General features: G+C 34.4%; 1 protein-coding gene across 2 annotated transcripts in view; it reads right to left on the reverse strand.

The window, feature by feature from the left end:
- LOC102801947 (uncharacterized) overlaps nucleotides 1-17598 on the reverse strand; it is a 53947-nt gene extending 36349 nt beyond the window's left edge. Inside the window, exon 1 of one of the 2 annotated variants that reach the window (XM_085504350.1) lies at nucleotides 17547-17598. The gene's annotated coding sequence lies outside the window, so the exon portion shown is untranslated. Of the gene's footprint in view, nucleotides 1-1039; nucleotides 1166-17546 lie in introns of those variants that run through there. The other variant, XM_085504349.1, reaches the window with a different exon arrangement.
- Between the last annotated feature and the right edge of the window lie 3928 nt (nucleotides 17599-21526).

Below are 21526 nucleotides of genomic sequence, written 5' to 3' on the forward strand. Positions count from 1 at the left end.
TGTAAAATAAAATTCAAACATAACAAACATTTGTATACGCTATCTCCAATATTAGGGGAACATAATACATGTACTTCATTTTTGTCTCTAGTTTCACATGGATGAGTAATTGTCTCATACTTTCTAAACTGATAGAACAATTCCATCTCATGTATTGGATTCGTGGTGAGAACATATGTGTACCAGCATAAACATTTTATGATATACGCATACTGAGCATGCATATGCACTGCCTTGGGGTAGGGAAGCAGACTCCGAGCTTGCATTAATCAAAATGACAAAATAAAGGTTTATATATATCACACAAGCATTACACAGAAAGAATTTTACGACTTTTCACAAGTATTTACAGGCTAGTCTGACCATCCAATTAACAATTCATTTTGAAAAGTAAAATTTATTATTACTGGAAGCAACATGCGGTTGTGCCGAAAAAAAAACAAAGACTGGGAGGAAAGCGCCATGTTGAAATCTCTTAAATTATTATCTCTAGTAAGAAATATGATTAAGCCCTTTTTTCACCACCTCTTCAGAATATCAGTGCTGATATATTCTCACAGAAATATAAAGATCTATTAAAGCAAGTATGAAGTTACCATAACAACGCCACTTGAATCAGAAATGTATCAATGCCAAGTACTGGAAGTAATAAGAGAATAATAATAATTCTGATCAATGCGTGTTTAGAAACAGGAAAAAGTAATACATTTACAAACCTATAAGTCCAACACAAATTCCTGAATAGAACATATATCACTTGGTTTGGTCTCACCTGCAGGTTGTACGATACTCTGTCGATACCAGGCAAAGCATCAAGTAGTCAATCGTGCAAAAAAAACGGGGCGACAACAAACTAGTCCTCAGTCTTTTTTGTTAACAGAGCATAGCTTACATTACTGAAATTTCACTAAGTTTTATATTTAATGTGGCTGTGCTTCGGTCCATGACAACTGTGTTGAAAGGTAGAACTAAGTCAAGAGACTAACATGCAAAGATTCCGCTTATGCTGGGATTGTTGTTGTTGAAACTGTACACATACCTGTAACAACTCCATCTTGCCAGTTAAGTAACCCTTAAGTGGTCTCACTAATTTCTTGATCTTTCAGCAATGGCCAAAATAAATACTGATGGATCGTTTGCACATCTTCAGCGTGCATGCAGCTTCACAAAACTGCGTGTATGTGCACACAGTGATGATAGAGTCCAAACTTGCTTCAGACCCCCTAACCAAGTTAAGATTATACACTCCATTCTTCAAAATTAAATGAAGCATTCATGCAGGGCCTGCATTTTATTTCTAAAACAAACAGCCGTCGAAGAATAGGGATATTTACCAGATTAGCAACAAGACTGGTGGAAATTCTTTAACTTCAGTTAAAATAGCAACAGACTAGTGCAAAACAAAACTTAAAGCTTTATCAACCTGTCATTGATTAAACCTGCCCATATTTGTTAATGTATAATATCCCTTATCAAAACTTCAATGCTTTTACCATTGTGATACAGAACCATCAATAACCCTCAGTGAAAATGAAACTATTATATTTTATTCTGACGTTCGAGATGTGTTTACCTCAGTTGAATAGAAATTGCATTATAAAGAGCTTTTTTTTTTCTCAGCCGACAGCTTTGTATGAATGTATGCAAAGTGTGTCTGGCATAGATAACTAGTGCTTGTGTAGAATGAAAGAAATGGGTGTATACGAATTCAAGGTACGAAATCTGATCACATTCTATTTCATGAATGAATGACGCAAAGCGCGGATAAACAAAGTAATAGCATGCTCGCATTTAAAACAATAACACCGCTTTTTATTTCGTTGGTAACCGATCACAACACTGTTAACACAGATTGTCAAGGTAGCAGGAGAAAAGGGTCCAAGCATTTTGCCAGCAAGAACAAAGAGACTCTATGAACTTTCAAACAAATCATGGGGTGATGTCAGAGCATAGTGGAGAGAAAAGTACCGGCAATAGCAGAGTTATAAAAGGATTTTTGACAAAGGTACATGTAAACACTGCACCTGAAGATCTCGGGGATACCAGCTACAGGTTATTTTTTTTTTCTTATTGAATTCCTGAAATTTTTTCTTTGGGGATTTGGAATGACATTTTGGTAATATTTTTATACATTGTTGAACTTTTGCCAATTAAACTGCTATAGACAACATTTTTGCTGAAATGTATTTCTTGAATCAAAGCCCAAAAAGAAGAAACTTTTTCTTGCTTGCAGGTTTTATCAACATTTTTGGTTAAACAATCTGAAATTATATCCGACTATTGTATGCAAAAATCCAGGCATAACAGTGGTTGGGTTCATGGCAGGTGAAAAGCAACACTATATATGGAAAATGTACTAAATGCAACCTACTTGAGGATGAAATTCATTACATCACAAAATGTAAACTTTACACAGATGAAAGAGAGTTGTTATATTCACATTTTTCAAAGAAAATTAACAACTTTCAACACTGTACAAACAAAGAAAAATTCATTCATATATTGAATACAAACAACAAATATTTACTAACAGAGCTTATCAAATTTATAAAAACAGCAAATACCATTATAGAAAACCACCTAATGGGTCATTAATATTTTTTTACATTATTCCATGTATCTGTATTGTAGTAGACTTTAGATATCTAACTTGTTATGTTTATTTTAACACCTTTATTACATTTTATAAAGCAAAATAGATATGTAATTCATTCTATAAGGTTGTAATATAGAATTATCTTATCTTATCTATATGTAGCACAATAACAACCAAAAATGTGCAAACCAAAACACTTTTATTCCACTTCTCTTGGGTGCGAATTTCTAATTCACATATTAAACTAATCAAAGCAAAACCTGCATAATTTTTTGAATATTTTTTCATCTAACATTTTATATTGAGGGCGGTAGACATTATACCTTTTTTTGAAAAAAATTGATTAATACAGGATTGAAAAAAAAAAATTGAAAAAGGTTGGATCAAAATATAGTAAGGAAAACAAAATTTATGTGTGAAAATTTGTCCCAGTGAATAAAATCAAGCTAAAACTTCCATAGCACCCCTCCCAATCCATAACTCAAACCCAACCTTGCCCTTCCAGTGCCCCTCCCCCCTGTTTTAATTGTATACACCCTCTTTAGGACACATATAGTTATCTGGAGGGACATTCCAAACTCAGGGACTGAAATAGAATTTTTTCCTTGCATGCGCAGTGTGCATGTTGAATTTGAAATTTACCTGCACTAACTTGTTGTGAAATGCACCATTTTAAAGTTTAAATAAAATTAGGAAAGAATTTGCTTTTTTTAATTGTCTTACAATGTTGGTTGAACTTAGTTTAGGCTTAGTGAATATAATGTGAAAATGTTGTGTTAATTTCTACATGCACAGCGTGCACATTATATTTTGAGTTTACTTGCACTAGCTAATAATCTATGTGCATAGTGCAGTGTGCACCAGAGTATTTCGACCCCTGTAAACTCCAACTCTTTCCAAAATCAAACTGAAAATTTTTGGCAGAAAAATTGGTATATATTAATTTTAAATTAATAATGAGATTGTACACATATTGCAGAATGCAATCTACCTCATTAGAAAGGATTATCTCGTACGGTGAGACTTTTTCATTATCAAAGTTACAATAACATGGGGCACGACCCATACAATTACACATCCAAGAATTTCAACAACTACTGTGGAATACTTTATTTTCGCTGGAATAAATTTTCGCTGAACAGGCTTTTTGGGCGTTTTGCTTGGAATTTATTTTCACTGATTTTTGATGAGTTTAATGTGAAATATAGGAAAAAAGTATATTCGCTGGATTTTATTTTCACGGAATCATCCCTTCAGCGAAAATAAATTCTAAGCAAAAATAAAGTATTCTACAGTAGTTTAAAATTATCACCTCAATATGTGACCTTTCTACTATTGTAACATAAATCCTGTCGCTCAGGGAGAAAGTGAGAACTGTTAAAACAGTTTTTCTCACTAGATTTCTTGACCACTGCATACCAAACTCATGGAGGTTAAAGGATGTGGATCATATTCCGAGCACTTTAAGTGCCCCCAAAAGCTGGTGATATTGAACTTCATGAATCAGAATTAATCCGATTGTATACATGTATTTCATATGCATGATTAGATGTAAAACCCTGTCTCGAATTGTTTATTTTATGCAACAAGGCTTCACTTTATTTACAATGTCAAAAGCAGTGGGCATAATCCATCTAGAACAGGGAGTGCCATCAGTCAATAGCAGAGGGCATAATCTAGCTCGAACAAGGAGTGACATCAGTCAATAGCAGAGGCATAATCTAGCTCGAACAAGAAGTGTCATCAGTCAATTACAGTTGGCATAATCTATCTAGAACAAGGAGTGCCATCAGTCAACTGCAGTTGGCATAATCTATCTAGAACAAGGAGTGCCATCAGTCAATTGCAGTTGGCATAATCTATCTAGAACAAGAAGTGCCATCAGTCAATTGCAGTTGGCATAATCTATCTAGAACAAGGAGTGCAATCGGTCAATTGCAGTTGGCATAATCTATCTAGAACAAGAAGTGCCATCAGTCAATTACAGTTGGCATAATCTATCTAGAACAAGAAGAGCCATCAGTCAATTGCAGTTGGCATAATCTATCTAGAACAAGAAGTGCCATCAGTCAATTACAGTTGGCATAATCTATCTAGAACAAGAAGTGCCATCAGTCAATTGCAGTTGGCATAATCTATCTAGAACAAGAAGTGCCATCAGTCAATTGCAGTTGGCATAATCTATCTAGAACAAGAAGAGCCATCAGTCAATTGCAGTTGGCATAATCTATCTAGAACAAGGAGTGCAATCGGTCAATTGCAGTTGGCATAATCTATCTAGAACAAGAAGTGCCATCAGTCAAAAGCAGTTGGCATAATCTATCTAGAACAAGGAGTGTCATCAGTCAATAGCAGAGGGCATAATTTATCTAGAAAGATGGGTGCCATCAGTCAATAGCAGAGGGCATAATCTAGAACAATGGGTGCCATCAGTCAATAGCAGAGGGCATAATCTATCTAGAACAATGGATGCCATCAGTCAATAGCAGAGGGCTTAATCTATCTATAACAAGGAATGCCATCAGTCAATAGCAGAGGGCTTAATCTATCTATAACAAAGAGTGCAATCAGTCAATAACAGAGGACACAATCGATCTAGACTGATGGGCTCCATCAGTCAATAGCAGTTGGCATAATGTATGATCATAGCAGGTACGTAGTCAGTCAATAGCAGTGGGCATAATCTATTTATAGCACAGGGTGCCATCAGTCAATAGCAGTGGGCATAATCTATGTATAGCAGAGGGTACCATCAGTCAATAGTAGTAGCATAATATAATCATAGTAGGGCACCATCAATCAATAGCAGTAGGCATATTGTATCTGTAGGAAGAATATCATCAGTCAATAGCAGTGGCCATATTCTATACAGGGGGGGCATCAATCAGTCACATGGGCATAATCTATTTATAGAAGGGAATGTCTTCAGTTAATAGCAGTAGGCATTACAATGTATTTATAGCAGGTGTCAGTCAATAGCAGTTGAAATAATGTAATTTTACTAATAAAGGAAATACAGTACATGAAATCCCATTGAAAGTCCAACTACCGGAATGCTGAAAACATGGTACTTCAAAAATAGAACACACATATTGGTATTCTGTATAAAGCATAGGATTTTCAGATATTTTAAGGAGAGATTAATTCTTAATCTTTTCAGCATCTGTTTGGTCTGGCTTTATAATCTAACATAGCATTGTTTGGAGATGTCTAGGAAACCAGGCTTTACCATCCGTGACTTTAAAACATCAAAAATGCTGCCATATTCACATAAATAGAAATACTGCGCATTGGTCGATGCTTACGCTGTACTGTCTTTGTGCATACTTTGCAGTAGACTGGCGCAGTCGGGGCGATTAATTTGTTTTTGTAGTTTAAATAAAATAAAAAATTTTGAGAAATGGAGGTGTAAATGCAAAATCCACTGTAACTGCGAAATCACCCCGACTGGTTTATTCTGCATGGCCCTCTAGCGACACTGCAGGAACCCGTCGATTTTTCAACGGGTAATTATGTTAATGAGTGTTCTAATTGACAATCATCTAAGCCAATCACAACGTCTCTTCAACTGACCTCTGACCGAGAAGACGTCGGCTGATTGTAGCAGCCGATTTTTTTTAATTCTACGACTAGTAAGAGTTACTTTTTTACACATTGTGATGAATTAGAAACGACGACTACGACAAACTCGAACTTCAACGTGTGCTATGTTGGGTCTGCAGTGTAACCTTTACCATGTTGACCTCATTATGCACGTATTTCCGCGCCCACCTCATTATAATAAGTGCATTCATGAATATTTAATAACAATGAATTTCCTGCAGATTAAACCAGTCGGGGTGATTTCGCGCTAACATCTCCATTTCTTTTATTTTATTTAAAGTACAAAAAAAAATTAATCGCCATGACTGTACCAGTCTAACTTTGCAGTATCCTCATAATAACCTTATTATTATACATCTTTTCCTCCTAGGAATACATCATGGGAATGCCAAAATCCAAAAGGTTTAGAACAGATTTAGCAAACTTTTTTGTGTGGGGTCAAACCCTGATGGCAGCCATGTTTGTTTTTATTATGAGAGGACGCTTACGTGCATAATCATTCCCTATTTGGAATTCACGTTTCTTAATATGGTAGGATGAAAATACCCAGTGCAATACCACAAAATTACAGCATGCTGTAACTTATAGCTTATGACGACAGATATATAATAATGATATATCACCTGAATTTGCATCAACTAGATAGACATTTGTGATTCTTTTCAAACATAAAAATTAATTTATGTGACATGGTTTTCACATTTGTGTTTGTCATTTACTTTTGCAGCCCTACCTACTGGCTAAGGGTCAAGGGTCAACAATCATTATTACAGCACTGAAGCATGACCAACCTGAATATCTGGTTATAGTACACATGAGACCTTTTTAATTAAGCAAACTTATATATCTATAACTACATTTACATTAATTTGTGTCATTTACTTTTGCAGCCCTACCTACTGGCTAAGGGTCAAGGGTCAACAATCATTATTACAGCACTGAAGCATGACCAACCTGAATATCTGGTTATAGTACACATGAGACCTTTTTAATTAAGCAAACTTATATATCCATAACTACATTTACATTAATTTGTGTCATTTACTTTTGCAGCCCTACCTACTGGCTAAGGGTCAAGGGTCAACAATCATTATTACAGCACTGAAGCATGACCAACCTGAATATCTGGTTATAGTACACATGAGACACCTTTTTGGTTAAGCAAACTTATATATCCATAACTACATTTACATTAATTTTTAAAAACAAACATATCCATCATAAATCACAATTGAGCTCAGCTGAAATAATAAAATCTGACACTACATTAAATGCAGTACAAATTCTATGTTTTTTTTTCTTATTCTGTAAGATACACGTAGCATGAATTGACTTGATAAAACTGACAGAGCACAACTGTTTATCCTGAGGGGTCTTTATATCGTTTGACTATAACTGTTATATTATCCATAAAGTACTTCAGCTAATCTAACCAAACCGTATCATGGCACCTCATAATGGTGGTCTATCCAGGAACTGGTAGATTAAAACAGATAGTGAATTATTACCTCACTGATAGAATTGTATAGTCAAGTTAATTTATTTCATCATAAACCAATTGTTCTTACTACGAGAATGTTTGTTACCATCAATAATTTCTATATTTTAATTTGACTTTTCAAAACTTTTTAATTACTAGGCACTGAGTTTAATACATGTAGTACATTTTGAAGTTCAATATTAAGCCCAAGTATAAAAGCACATACATTGACCGACTGTATTATAATTATCTATCTATAATATTATATCAATGCATGGCATCCCTGTCACAGAATGAAGGTGGCTGATTAATATTTGGATCCTAGAAATGGGAAATATAATAACATGAACCAGATTAACCAGGTACAACCTAGCTATGTATCACAAACACACTCACTTAGATTTCAAGGGTTAAAACATGTTAAAAAGTTTCCATTACATACTTGCATGTAGTAGAACAGCTTCACCTCTTATATCAATGTCAAGTTGAACAGCCAAAATGAAATTAAATTCTTGTAAACTAATTGATCTCCTATACTATTGAAGATGAGTCTAATTACGAGAAAGGCAAGACCTTCCTACTGCTGCTAATATAGTAGCTTGCCCGTAAATGGCTGCTAACAGATTTCTAAAAACTGGCTGCTGTCTTTGGTTGTTGTGCGAGCATTCATGCACGCTTTAAATCAGCTCATAGCAAACAACTTTTATCAGTACAATATTAGCACTTTACTTTTACAAATATTCTCATTGATTCTTCTTCTTCAGAAAAAAAAAATATTTTCATTGGTTCATTTCTCCAGTGAAAATAAATTCTATTGAAAAGACAAGTCATTGTCAATGACACGTCCCCGTTCCGTTCATATTTGAGTGACATATACATTCAAAGCAGATCATGACCGAAATGCACCTGCATATGTACAACACATTGTGCTAAATCTGAACAAAATCCATCCATGCATGACTGAGATCCGGTTCTGGAATTGTGAAAATACGTGATTTTGATGCATTTTCGGCCTTAAAATGGCCATCATTCCGCTATTGTTAAGCAGATCATGAAACAAATGCACATATCTATTTGTGACATGATGTACCATGTGTGTGTGAAGTTTGAACTTGATCAATCCAGACATGTCTTGGATACGGATCCAGAACTGAATTCTTTAACAAAATGGCCGCCAGTCGGCCATTTCGAACTTGATCCGAAAAAAAAAAAAGACGTGCATCAAGGTCCTATTATGTTTAATGTATGTACCAAATTTGAACAAAATCCATCCATGCATGACTGAGATACGGGTCCGGAATGGTGAAAATGTGCGATTTCAATGCATTTTCGGCCTTAAAGCGGCCCCCATTTGGCTAATGAGATCATGAAACAAATGCACATACATATTTGTAACATGATGTACCTTGTGTGTGTGAAGTTTGAACTTGATCAATCCAGACATGTCTCGGATACGGATCCAGAACTGAATTCTATAAAACAAAATGGCCGCCAGTCAGCTATTTCGAACTTGATCCGAAAAAAAAAAATGACGTGCATCAAGGTCCTATTATGTTTAATGTATGTACCAAATTTGAATGAAATTCGTTCATGCATAACTGAGATCCGGGTCCGGAATGGTGAAAATGTGCGATTTCAATGCATTTTCGGCCTTAAAGCGGCCGCCATTTGGCTATCGTTAATGAGATCATGAAACAAATGCACATACATATTTGTGACATGATGTACCTTGTGTGTGTGAAGTTTGAACTCGATCAATCCAAGCATGTCTCCGATACGGATCCAGAACTGAATTCTTTAAAACAAAATGGCCGCCAGTCGGCCATTTCGAACCCGATCCAAAAAAAAAAATGACGTGCATCAAGGTCCTATTATGTTTAATGTATGTACCAAATTTGAACAAAATCCGTCCATGCATAACTGAGATCCGGGTCCGGAATGGTGAAAATGTGCGATTTTGATGCATTTTCGGCCTTAAAATGGCCGCTATTCGGCTATCGTTAATCGGATCATGAAAAAAATGCATGTGCATATGTCCCATATAATGTGTGATGTATGAGTGAAGTTTGAACTTAATCGGTCCATGCATGTTCGAGATACAGGTACAGATACAGGACGCACGGACGGACGCACACAGGGCAAAACATAAGTCCCCGTTTTCGGACTGTGTCCGAACGGGGACTAATAAACTGATGCACTTGGGGAGGAATGGGGAACAGAGGGTTAGTAAGAACTCATTGACCCCCAAATACCCTAAACAATGAATACCCTCATCAAGGTCTTGTATCCTTTCAAATAGTTTCGCTTACACTTTAAGAACTAAGATTTTCATTCAAGTGTATTAAAAACACATAAGTGTCCTTTTCAACTTAAGTGTATGAAGGTAATCCAAACCACTAAGAGCTCTATAGTCATACCCCCCATTACACAGCATTCTCAAATCGCAAAGTCAATGATAACATGACGGAGGGCAATCAAAACATACCCTAACTATACAAAGAGGTTAAGAATATGTAAGTGGGTTACAAAAAGTAGATTCTGAGGAAATATAAAGGTTAGTGTACTGTCTACGTAGCCTTGAACTTCACTGAATACAATAAAACGAGAGAAGAATTAAATTGAGAATGATGTGCATATTGAGAGCGACGTACATGACAAAAAAGCAGTTCAGTCAGGACAAGGTTTGGGAGCGTGCATCAATCTTCATTTCCACGTATAAAACTTTTAAAATTATATATCACCCAAAAAGCAAAATGCTAGTGCAGAATTTTGTTTATTTTTCTATAATTTTGTGGATAATTCTGGACCACATGGACATAATAACACAGATCTTGATCTAAATACATGTATGATCAAAAATATGTGAATATGAACAGAAGTCAACTTGCACTCAAAACCCTTTGAACAATAAAGTGAACTTTTGTCATCTTTCATTATTGGGGTTCAAAATTTTTCAGGATTTGTTTGTTTCAAAGATTTTGATGAAGACTAACACAAGAGATGGGTATACATTCATATATTTTTAGCAAATACATGTATTAAGTGCTAGCTGCTGTGACTTTGATATTCTGTCCAAAACAGTATTTTGGTAATTTAATATATATTTGGTCAACTCAATGTGGTTATATTTAAACAAACAAATGTTCAAAAACATATGCAGCTAGTTAAACGTGAGAAAGTGTGGTAATAGATGGATCAAGGTTAAAATAAAGTAGAACAGGAAGGAAACACAGAAGGAGGGGCTGCAACAAGACAACATGGGATAAATGAAATTATGAAACCAGTTGACAACAGAATCTAGAAGCTTCGCAATAAATTTCAACACAAGGGCACCATGCAGGTCACCTCACAAAGAATACTGAGTGCGTTGATATAGTTAGATCTGACATCTGCTAACACAGGCAACATGCAGATGCAGCATGTACTATTATTTCAGTAGCGCATGCATGTGTAAATGATAGAAGTGTGTCTATGTAAAGGCAGTACGTGTCTTCGTCCAGAATGGTAACTATTGATTATATTACCATAACTGGATTTAAATTTTTACAAGATGTAATTTTGCAGATTTCATTTATCAGCGAAAATAGCAAATTTAAAGTCAGTGAATACCTGTATTACTATTTAGGTGTTCACAATATCTTGTGTTGACGAAATCCTAGAATGAACCCCAGGGTAGGAGATTGTTATACTTGAATCAACAATCGCTTAGTGTAGAACAGTTTCAATGAATTTGATAAATTGAAAATACTGCAAATACATGAAACTTGTGTTGACATTTCACAATGAAGTTCAACAAACAGAAAAGTCATAATTCACATCTTGAAGTTCGTGTTGACATTTGCCTTGAACTGGAACAATACCTATCAGTACAAATCTGATCTAACTTCAGTCAAATTTGAACTTGTGTTTACCCTAACCCAGGAATCCAAATATACCTAAGGGCATGTCATTTGTACTGAGCACATTCGGAATAACAAGTTCAGTCAGCAAGCCAATTAATTGTGGCTGCAAACATGGTGAAAGCAGATGTTTTTGTTAAGAATACGGACTTGAGTCACCTAGGTAATGATCTTAAAGTAATGCATGGCTTCACACTACTTTTAGGTTGCATGCATGGTGCATGTGACATTCTAATGTCGTTATTTTGTGGCTTCATCTTTTTTCTCTCCGATTTTAAAACAATTGTTCTCTTTTCTTTCTTATTATTTAAAAGATATTTTCAGTTTCGTTGTATTGTCACGGTCGAAAGATTCTCTGACCTTTTGCATGTGACATGGCGAGTGCTCCACTACAAGATATTCTATAGAATAGATGTTATGGAAGAAGGGTCCATCATGTGACTGTGGTTTGTGGCTAAAATGTAGTGGTGTAATGGGAGGTTTATGAATAAATGATCATCAAAATTCGGTGAGCAAAATACTGCAAGTCAGCAGAATTTCGCTCAGCAGATCAGATAAGGAATCTTTGGTGTAAACAAGGAGCAAATTTCCTTTTGTAACAGATAAAAGTCCATACTTTGAACTAAATGAAGGGGGTAGAACAGCAAGTTACAATGTACTAACTACCAGTAATAATTACATTCAAAAGTTAGTAAGTTCTTTTAAACATGGTATAGAAATTTATTGCTATATTGAATTTAAAAAAAAAAAAGTGTAAAAAGAAGTTCTTGATTCCTCCTCAATTTCAAAGAGTCAACTCTTAATCTGTTTCAAGAAAAAATTTTGTTATGACAAGATTTCTTTATGATAAGCAAAATTCTTCTGAAATGCAAAATACTGCTCACAAAAATTACTAATTAATCACAGATTGTGGTTGAAAGAAAAGAGAACTTCAAATCTACATAAATACACATATAACTATTCCATTACATATATAGATAGATTGTATTCAGGATGGAAAATCCTACACCTTGCAGCATTGACCTTTAATTTAAGGACAAAGGTACCAGTAATACTATTCAGGTCAAATTTCAAAAAATTACCCTGGTAGTGATAATTCTCACAAGGTCCTCCATGAGTATCTTTTGTCAACTCTGAGATTTTCAAAAAAACAGGGTTTCTTCATCAACGACAAAAACCATGAATTGTGTTAAAGTTTAACTTGGTCCATAACAAACCAATAATGAAGAAAATTTGAACACAACTGCATTGTTTGATGTTATCCAAAATGTATGTTGCTTATACAGTATATATATCATAGTCTATTAAGATATGCAAGTTATTATTCAACTTTCTGTATAACAATTGTACATGCGCGAGGAATTGACTCCCAAAAGACGATAACAACACATGCTAAGAACACAAAGGCTCATGGGTAGATGAATGTTTGTAAATGACACGCTATGGCCACCTTACGCATGCGTAGATGACTTCTCCCCTGCTTTAACAGTGTCTAGCTCTGAACTAGAAGTAAATATTTGAAGGAAAAAAAAGTTTTCCCTTAGAATTATCTGAATGTATCAGTGTGTTACAATAGCATCCTCTTTAGCTCCAATTGCAGGAAGCTCATTTTTTCAATTTCCTGAGAATGGTGTCCAATTTACAAAATACATGTGCATCTGTTTATTTTGACCCAATATCATGTATTGTTTATTTATTCAACAATTACATGATTACAGCTAGTGTGAACAGAATGAGAAAAGGTGTGGCACTGAAACCGATTTTTTTTTTCAACTGGCAGTGAATTTAGAATACTGCAAGGGCTGCAAGGTTACTGCAAAGTATCACAAAGGCAGTAAAGGGATAAATCACATAATAAGAGGTCATAATCATGAGATAATGCGACTTCAAGATGTATGACGATTGATTTAACACCACTTGCTGAAAGCCTCCATGGAAGCCTAAATGAATGGCAAAAAACAATGGTGTAAGCAGGGCATTCTGTCCCTTATTTCTCCCTAGTTGAATTGTTTTACTTTCTACTACAATTAATCATCAAAAAAACAAAGTTAACAAGTTTTGGTTGGATTTTGAGTACGATGTGATTTGTAAAAGCCACAGTCCTGTGTAAAAGCTAACTTTTAACCAGGAATTTGTGCAAGCAGGAGACAGGATATAAATATTAAATAAGCATACATGAATTATAGGAAAAGCAGCTGTACATGTACATCTGGACAGTGAGAAACCCGGAATTCTCTGCTGACCAGTATCCGTGTACACTGAAGAAACCCTACAAACAATTAAAGCCATAAAGAACAGAGGAATATCAGTCTAAAATGAACTTCATCATCTTGACAGTAAATTTCAACAAGTATATCATGTTTTCAGGGCATGTAAAGTGTTCCCACACATATAGTAAAGTGACACCTTATGTGAGAGTCCTCCGAGTGGTTATAACCACAGACCAACCACATAGTTAACAGGATTCAAATAAACAATACATCTTTCTAACTGTCATGAACCATATAATTCAGCTTTTAATGCACTGTCAAAAATGAGAGTAGCTATTCATTAAATGATCGTTTTTCTTGCAACATTTTGCACACTTTCGTATTTACTATAATTTCTTTGCAAATTTTTGGACGAAATTTCATAATGACTACAGGGTTTAATCAAAATTCTTGAAAAATATGGAAAAAAATTATGCAGAACTGGCATATTTTGTTTTGCCACTTGTGTGGCTTATCCCAATGAATGCCCGACTTTCCTTTCAAATTTGTTTATGCAACATATTGCACATTTTTATGTAGTTTTCTATAATTTCTTTTTTAAGTTTAGACCAAATGAACATATTTTCCCAATGGCTACAGGTATTGATTAAAATTATGTTGAAAAAATGATGCCGGGTTTATTTTGGGAATGATGACAAACTTTGACTTTAATACAAAAGGATTAGATTCCACATAATAACAGCTCATATGAAATATTAAAGACCTATTCGTTGTCTATTTATAGACTACAGGAGGATAGGAATGGATTATCCTGAATACTGTGGAATACTTTATTTTTACTGGAATTAATTTTCACTGAAAAGTCTTTTTGGGCGTTTTGTATGGAATTTATTTTCACTGATTTTTGATGAGTTTAATGTGAAATATAGGAAAAAAAAGTATATTCGCTGGATTTTATTTTCACGGAATCATCCCTTCAGCGAAATATTCTACAGTATAATTGATCCTTTATTGATAACTTAACACCAGTAGTTTTGCTAAGATGGGAAAACTAGTCAAAATAACAAGAATCGTTAAAGAACTATACACATACTTTTAAATACCAGTTTCATTTATTCCCATGCAGTCAAAACATCCTGTGAGTATATACTTAAAGTTGTTAAGGTAAGACATCTCAACCTTGCAAATTGCTCTATGCATGGTAACACTCAAGCATCGATGACCAAGAAATAGCTACAACCGTCCTTCAACACAAACTCACCTCAAAGAAAAGAATCAAACTGATATCATGAATCCAGCAGTCTTCTCACACGCATTTGTCCCATCAAATCTTCCACGGCAAATAAAAGTGAGCAACGATATTAGAATTGAGCAAGACCACCAGCGTGACTGACATTAAAACTACCTTCCATGACCATAAACCACACACGTACTACAATACATTGATCGAGTCCAGAAGTGTTTCTATTGTCACATATGACGACCTTAACGTCTATAGATAAAACCAACAATAGTCACCGTGAACGTACCTTGTATTGACTTCTATTATGCACACCAATGAACTTAATTTGCGTTGTCAGCCACTGATAAAACCAACAATGAAGTTCACTCATATCACAAGTAAGGACAACAATGAGTAACTCCCCAAATGGATGTCGCTCAGTTTTGTGGTTATTTTTTTTCCATAACAGTCTTCACTTATTTGATGGATGTACCATCTTGAACACTTTTAGTGGTTTTCACGGCCATATAAAATATGCTAGCACTCAACGAGTACCTTGACAATCAGGGCGGCTACAGGTACAGTAAGTGACAGGGAATGAATGATAAGAATAGCCAGCCCTGTGTAAGACTCAACAGCCTATGTAAGTTTCTACAAGCATATACATGTTGTCAATTAAGAAAGAATGTGTCCTAAACTTGATTTATTGATCAGGGAAAGACATGAAATTATGCTGTAGTAAACATTACACTTTGGTTCTTTAGGCAGACATTAACGCGACTATTGATGAATTTAGTCTTTAAATTGAGAAATTACAAACATTTCTGATTGTAGATACAATAGTGATGCAGCAAAGTGAAATCTTGTATTTTAACATGCAATGATGGAGAAAGTAAACAAAAGTTATGTGGCAAGGAGAAGATCCAATGTTCACTGCGGAGTAGTAGCAGACTGGTCAATATTATATTGGTGGAATAAATTATCATTTGCATTGGCCATGTTACATATTGGCATATCCAAAATAACACATCATGTATAAAGTATGACAGTTGTTGTGATGCTTTGTGTTAAAACAGTATGTGTCCCATGTAACTCAAGTATTAATATATTTGTTATTACATAGAATAAATGCAACACTCACTGCAAGACAAGCACTGCCAAGTACATTTCCAATTACATACTATTTTATTAATTTAAAACAAATAGCCTATCAGCTGAGATAGCTCCGCTGTTAGCAATGCACATTTCAATTAAAGAACAGAAGATATATTAGAAAATGAACAATATGTATAGTATCAAAACAATCAGACTTGCGGTTTTCAACAAGTCGAAAATATCACTTTTTACCAAAAATGACAAAAATATTCACCAAAATTAGAGAATTGAAGATATCATTACAAAATGAACAAATCTGAGAGATCCACATGTAGTACCTATATATGTAATATCAAAGCAATTGGACTTGCGGTTTTTAACAAGAAGTCGAAAATATCACTTTTTACCAAAAATGACCAAAATATTCACCAAAATTAGAGAATTGAAGATATGATCATGAAATGAACAAATCTGAGAGAGGTCTACCCAAAGCATTCAGGCTTGTAGTTTTCAAGAAGAAGTCGAATAAGTAAAACATTGACACGGACGACGACGGACAATCATTCATATGATAAGCTCCGCTCGGCAAAGTCGACAGCGGAGCTAAAAAAACTATATTACAATATCGATGATTTGTTTGAATTTCACAAATTTGACATATATTTTTTTTTAATAATTAATTCAACTGACAGCCATAAGGTATATATACTGTAGCCATACACTATAAACTACCGGTAATTGCATTTATAGTATAACGGATCACTAAAATACGCATCATTTTGACCATGGACACATCTCTGCCATTTGCGTATTGACACATAACCTGCTGGAAGCCTCAATGGTTAGTTGTGTATGAATCGTATATACAGCATCAGCAGGTGTTGTGTAAGTGCATGCACTACTAATAGAGCAAATACGGTAATACCTAGTACAGTAATACTAACCAGTTTTAACATGGTCTAGTCATTTGCATGCAGATTTTCATACAACAGAGAAAGGTCAAGACAAAAACATACATACACGTGAAAACTTTGAGTAGAATTCCTTTTTAGTGTTTCATAGGACAGTTGTTGGTATACACTTTACAATAAACAGCAAACATCACACTCTTTAACACACACAAGATATTTAGTTAGCCAATTTACTTATTACTTATTTTGAAGGCCATTTCCTGTTTTTTTCACAAAGACCTAAATTCTCTACATACTAGACAGTTGTAATTGTGTATATACCAAACCTGACCTATTATATATTGACTGGTACACAAATGTAAATTAACTGGTAGTCTAAACTTTATGCTTTCCTAAGTATTTGTTATATTTGTGTGAATCTGGCCAATAAGGAGTATCATTAGAATAGCCAAAATGCTGACTGGTAAGGGACTAATAATTAAAGACATAGAGGGGAGAAGGAAGGGAGGGAATAAAAAATAATTACTCACATCCAATCGAGGAAAGTGCACACCCCCTGCCATTCACAGTTCACAAAAATTAGTTTGGACCGTTTTTTTCTCGCCCATAGTTTCAACTGGTTGACCCCTTAAAACGAATCATGATCCCATGAAGTCGTGTGACCCCAGTATTTCATAGGAATACAAGAAACAGGAACACACATCTCAAATCAAGTTTAGACATGTAAATTGGAATGCGGACACCCATCTAGGGAATATATGTCTTTTCAATGTCAGTTTCCACGTCAATTAGGAGAAACTAGAACTCTGGTACACACATTAACATTTCAAGTTTAGACATGTACATGTCATTGCAACACCCACTCTCATCAATGATACCTCTTGTTTTGGCACATATATATGCTGTATATTTGAAAATTAGAATATTACTGGAAATCATTGCTGTTAGATTATTTATAATCCTATACTTAGATTCTGTCACTCTGTTTATAAAACTTTTTCACTTCTAACGAATTTTGAGATTTTCTGTATACAAGTGAATTTTGATACTTTTGAAACTAAGAGTTTTAAAGTATGCTGTATTTGTCCTAGTATAAACTCACTCTTATAATACAGAAAATTACACTGTGAGGTGAAAATGAGATGAAGGAGGCAATAACAAAATCAATATTCTGATGTGATTATTGCAACTAAACGTGAATTACAGTGCTTATATTTGTGTACTGGTAACTACACAAACCAAACATATTGAAAAAAAGAATTGTACGGTGTGTGTAATATTTCAATAAATACATATTTTTGCTACCATTTTTCTTTAATTTTCAATGTGCTGACTGATTTTCAAAATTACCCCACCCCCCCACCATTTCTAATGGTCAATCCTGTACTATTAATATTAAGCAAAGTAGCATTTAAAGCTCAAGTGAGACTAGACAGATTTCAATAAAGTTGTATAAGTTGAAAATACGACAACAACTTAGAATATTACATAACTAATTAACTTCTCTCTAGACAGGAATGTAATAATGAATGAAATCGGATTACAAGCATGCCATCATAGATACAAATGATTATTACAATTTGATGAACCAATCTAAACAATTCTTCAAATTGCAGTATTACTCTGCACATACTTTATACATGTAGTTCACCAAAAATAACGAAACCTGATATATATTATGTCGTACTCACCATTTCACCAGACATACAGCATAAATACTGCACAAAATTTACAGATATCTTCTACAATACTATTTCTCATACAAAATAACAAGTACAGGTAGAGACAGAGACACTATTCTCAGCACGAAAATGTTTTTCCATTAACAAGTGTTTAGTCAAGTTAAGACACCCTTCTCGAACTTCTCACACACAAGAGGAGAGTTGCAAGTACAGTTAGAGAGAAACCAGACTTGATGCACACAGTAGGCAGCTCTGAAACAAACAGCCGCCCAGAGATGACAAAATCTGTAGCAGTAATCACACTGATCTATCCCAGCAGTATTTGGCAAGAAACTTACATTACACAGGAACAATGGATTAATTGAGAAAAACTTCAAGGCCTATAGACACCAGATACTTCCCATGTATAAACTACTCAATTTCATGTCCTCCATCTTTTCAATCTCAACACAGATGTCATTGGGCAGTATTTTAATAGATGTATGCTTCACTAACTCCAATTATGCTATTTTTTCTCCAGTCCTCATTTAAAGTTCTCAACTACAAGGTAAATATACTGCGTAAACTTACAAAGGTATATATTTCAAAACTACATAGCCATAGGCGAATGTTTTCATCCAGTAGTAACGAACCTGTGTTGTATTACACAATTCTTATTGCCAGCAGGGAACTAATTAACCATTTGAAAGTCTATCAACTTTTGCCTAATTTCAAGTCAAAACTTCAAAATTTGTTTCACCAATCTTACCTAAAGTATGAGCATCAACATTTTTACGTCCCATGCAATCTTTTGACAATCCTATGATCTTCGTTTGTTGTTTTTAAGTTCGATTTCACACATAACACAGGATCTCACAGCAAATGGTACATTGATTGCAAATAGCAGATTATAAGTATACATGTTTTTTAATTTTTCAAATATTTAATATATTGCTACTATTGGATAGGCGCTTCCCAATAGTTATTGTGATAGTTGAAAAGGAATGTTTTTAAACAAGTATGCGTGATTTCCATCAATTCCATGTGGCCCCCAAAGTTTGCCAAATGTAGTCCTTGGAAAAAATATTTCAACATCATTCCCAACTTTGGTCACTTTATCGTTCATGTTTTTTATGTTTGTCTGAAAACATCAATTATCAATAACATGATGTAATGCTGTGTGATACCATCCATGACTAATGCTATTGAAACAGTATACTGAGTCAATAACAAGAATTCAATTGCTATTACAGAAGTATGGCAAATTAATTACAAAGAACCAAACACAAAATGTTATTCAAAATTTCTCTTACCTGTATAATTTGAGTCGGAAATCTGTAATCACTGCAAGCATAACACAACAGCTAGGATTTTTATTATTCAAAAATAAAATTCAAATTAAGATAAAATTTCCGCTGACTCAACAATACTGCTAAAAGTAAAAACTTATATTATGTAAAACAGTATGAAAGTTTGATGTCGGACAAATCAGAAAAATGTATGGTTTGGTGAAAGGTCTTTCATTCAGTTTAAACTCGGTGAATATGTATCTGACACCTACTTTCGGTAAAGTTTAAATTGGGTCATTTAAGATAAAAGAGGCAGTTACGACAGAGTCATTAACATTACAGGTTTATGAATAATCGACTTTTAGACATAAAATCTGGTAATATCATTGAGGGAAACCTATTTTACCAAATGTATATACAAAAGTAACATCATAATTTATATTTATGCCAGGAACACATGCATATTCCATAAGTTTTATGTCATAAAATGTGTGTGAACTGAAAGCCCACCCACACAGGGGGGCCAGAAGATGCACTTCATCATAGCGGTTAGACATTTACAAGTACTCCAAAGGGCAAGATACAAAGTGGAGAGTATTTCAACACCCATCATGCATTAACTCCCAAGAGAGGAAGTGTTCTAGTTGTAAATGGGAAGCATATGCCAAGGTTTTCTAATAGTTCCTGTATGTTCTAGTTACCAAGGGAAGGCTTATGGTCATTAATTAGTTACATGTAACACAAGCAATCAATTGTGGGCTTTGGGGAAAGCTAGTTAAATAAGAGCATATTATTTTGGTATTTGCTCTGCTGGAAATTTATATAGGGGTAGTTCTACCCTGTTGGTGGTAAGTTTATACATGTACTAGTATATCGTTTTAATATGGTTGCTTAGGACAGTACTGTGGATTACTTTATTTTTGCAAAAAAACATAAATTGAGTTGACACACATAATTATTTTCACCGATTTGTCATAAAATCAAAATGAGAAAAACATATTTTAGATTCGCTCAAGCTTGATTTTCCATCAGCGGGAATAAATTCTAATTGAAGATAAGTATGCTACATTAATTGAAAAAAACAACAACAAAATGGTTCTACCTATTAAAAAAATGGTGAAAATGAAAACCTCAGTATTTTTTCCTAGTGTGTTCACAAATAGTAATTTTTCCTTATTTGGGGTTTAATCAGTTGATGACATTTTCTATTTTTTTACCAAAAAATTATTTTTTATCCTAGCAACTCACAATTTTACTTTTATTTCTCAACATGATCTAGAGAGGGCGCTCACACATAAGAAATTTAATAGAAGCATACCTTCTCACACAATACTGTCAAAAGTAATATTTAGGTTTAATTTTAGGAGATTTGATGTTGTGTGGGTATTTTCTAGGTTTTAAAGAGTCACTGGTGAAGAAAAAATATGAATCTTGCATATTCTGTGGAGGAATGGTTGATGAGTCAAAGCATCTTGAATCTAAACATCATCAGGAAAGTTTCCATGTTCAATGAAGTACCACATGTTGTATGGCTGAATGTACATTACTGAACAAAATCAG

This window comes from Saccoglossus kowalevskii, chromosome 10, assembly GCF_978046115.1.
Source record: "Saccoglossus kowalevskii chromosome 10, keSacKowa6.1, whole genome shotgun sequence".
In the NCBI taxonomy this organism is placed as follows: Eukaryota; Metazoa; Hemichordata; class Enteropneusta; family Harrimaniidae; genus Saccoglossus; species Saccoglossus kowalevskii.